Source organism: Brassica oleracea, chromosome C9 (genome assembly GCF_000695525.1).
Source record: "Brassica oleracea var. oleracea cultivar TO1000 chromosome C9, BOL, whole genome shotgun sequence".
Taxonomy (NCBI): domain Eukaryota; kingdom Viridiplantae; phylum Streptophyta; class Magnoliopsida; order Brassicales; family Brassicaceae; genus Brassica; species Brassica oleracea.
Genome location: NC_027756.1, coordinates 19,755,717 through 19,758,467, shown reverse-complemented (window position 1 = coordinate 19,758,467; position 2,751 = coordinate 19,755,717).

Genomic DNA, 2,751 nt, shown 5'->3' with positions numbered 1-2,751 from the left:
CATGTCTCATCGTCCACATCTAAAACGCTCACGAAACTTCGTAAAACTCCTAAACGTTTTCGAATACCCTCGAAAGAGCAAACGAACGGAACGACAAATTAAGAGTTAAGATACGAAGTGACTACTCGTGTCTTTCCCTCACCACTTGGCAGAAGTATAAACTGAAACCCATAAAATGCTAAATGAACATTCGCTATATATAAAAAGCCCGCAGAGCATCTGGGATTTGAAGCCACCAACGGCCAGTCTCGCATACATAGTCAAATGACCCCGCAAGGCCATAACACACTCAAATAACGAACGGCCACACTCGGCCTAAAACACTACATGAAATCTTGAGATAAATGCAAAGGGAAAACAATCCAGACGACCTTCAGAGATCAATGTCAAGATACCCGAAAATCGAGGCTCCAAATCAGTCGGCGGGCTGGTCCACTTCTCCTCCCTCGTCTGCAGCATCGGCTCTCGCATCTGTCGTGTCCTCCGAAACCCCCGATGGGTTCCCAAAGCTCTCGGATCCTCCCCTCGATTGGAGGAACCATCGACTCGGCCTGGGCGCACCCATCCATGAGCCCCAAAACACAGCAACCTCGGAGAGAAAAGAGAAATCAGCATTTTGCGACTTCCAAAGAGTACCAACCGAACCACGGCATTCGCGGAAGTCACCCACGTATTCTTGAGCGTCCTTGAAACTCCTGAACTTAGCATCAAACAATGTAGCTCTCCTCGCTAACTCAGCAGCAATCGTCTTCCTCCCCTTCCTCTCCGCACGAATGAGAGCTCGGGAATGGGACTCAGCCTGTATGCGCTTTCTTTCCGCAACCTCGTTCTGAAAACGGATGAATTTCCTCTCGATCTCTTCGGCCTTGAAGTGCGAAAGACGCGCCTCTCTGAAACTTTCGTCAAGCGTTGAATTAACGACCCTCAAGCGTTGAATTAAAGACCCGCATTCCCTACACGAATCAAGGGTCAAACATGGTAGCGACAAACGAAGACTCGCCAAAAAAAAAAAAATTCAGAGACTAAACCTCGTTGATCAACCGAGAACCTTCCGCGACCACTTCTCTCCTCGACACTTCATTCAGTGACGCTGGAGTAGTAAAACCAGGAGGAAGGTTGGCAAAGAAGTCATCCGGAAGAGGAGCCTCGCTGGTTCCACTCCCATCACCCGGGGTGAAACCCGGGACATCCGGGTAGCTGAAGATCTTCTGAGACAAAGTTTCTGTCTTCGAGAGAGATTCCCTTGTCCCTTCGGGGCGTAACTCTCTTCCTCTGATCGGTCGTCCATGTCCGATGCACGTAAAGGTCGGGAGATGCCTCGCGATCGATAAAGCGCCACTGCATTCCGGATCCTGTCTAGGGTGAGGGAATCCCAAAAGAACAGACCATTGCGGAGAAGATCGCGCTTAGGAAATAGGTCCCTGGGGATCGCGGGGAGGATACTGTTCGCTACAAAAAAAAAAATGCGTTAGATACCTCAGAGTATTTATACGAACAAAATTTCCAACCATCATACCACGATGAAAGTTCCATTTTCCACAGAACAAGGGGAGACAGTTCTCCTCAACGGATGCGCTATCGATTCGAACATAGAAAAAACGCTCGAACCAACCCTTGGCATTTGAAGTACGCCCCTGGATTATCGACTTATGTCTCTTGGGAGCCATGCGGTATGAGTAGTCAATCGAGGTCTTTCGTGTCGACCATAGCCCTTCAAAGTCGTCGGGGCTGAAGTCCATTCCGAGCTAGTAGCTCAGGATCAGCACGCCAAGAAACTTCTGCAACGCCGCAACGTTTAGCTGACTGATCGACAGCTCGAAACGGTCGAGTGCGCGGACGATGGCCTCTTGAATCGGGAACCACATGCGACAATGTGTCAGGAAAGCTTCGTAGCATGTGAAGAATCCCTCCGGGGGATCCTCCGCACTCTCCCCATGCACCGAGACTTGAAACACAACCCCGCTCGGAACTCTGTAATACTCCCAAAGGGTCTTAAGATAGGCGGGAGAGGTCCTGCTCGGAAGGGTAGGATCAAGCTGCGTCGCGGGTCTTGTGGGATAGAAGACTTTGGGCGGAGGAGTTATCGAACCGCATAAAGCATCCCAGTATGCTTCCTTCTCTTCTTGCTGGACTTCGAATTCCTCTTTGGGAACAATCTCCTCATTGGTACAAGGATTGCCAGAAGATGATTGAGGGGAAGTCTTTTTCTTAGAGGATCTCTTTCTTAAAGTCATTTTTTGAAAGAGAAATTTCCACCTTGGAGAAATTTTCTTGTGAAGAGAAGTTAATGAAGACTTTGAAAAAACTTACTCCACCTATATATAGTAAAAAAGGTTACTATTTATTCTTGGACTTTCGGCAAACGATTACGTCTAATTCCATCAAAATAAGTCATACCGCAAGGTAGGACCTCACACCCAGGTCCGCGGATCCAAGCTAGATGGGGGGCTAACTATTGGGGTCAAAACCGGTCACGACGGAATCAATGCCTGAAAGTTCCCGGAAACCCAACTCTCGATCGATCCTTGAAAACCAGACATTCCCGGAAAACGGTTAATCAAGTAAAAGACAGTTTTTCGCGGATGCGAACCGAGGAATGTCTAGAAGAGGTTCAGTCTGGATGAGGTCTCGATCGTAATCCCGGACCATCTCGATCGAGGTCACCTCGCCCCTGGGTGAGGACGACCCGCGCCGAGGTCACCTTGCCCATGGGCGAGGATGACCCGCGCCGAGGTCACCTCGCCCATGGGC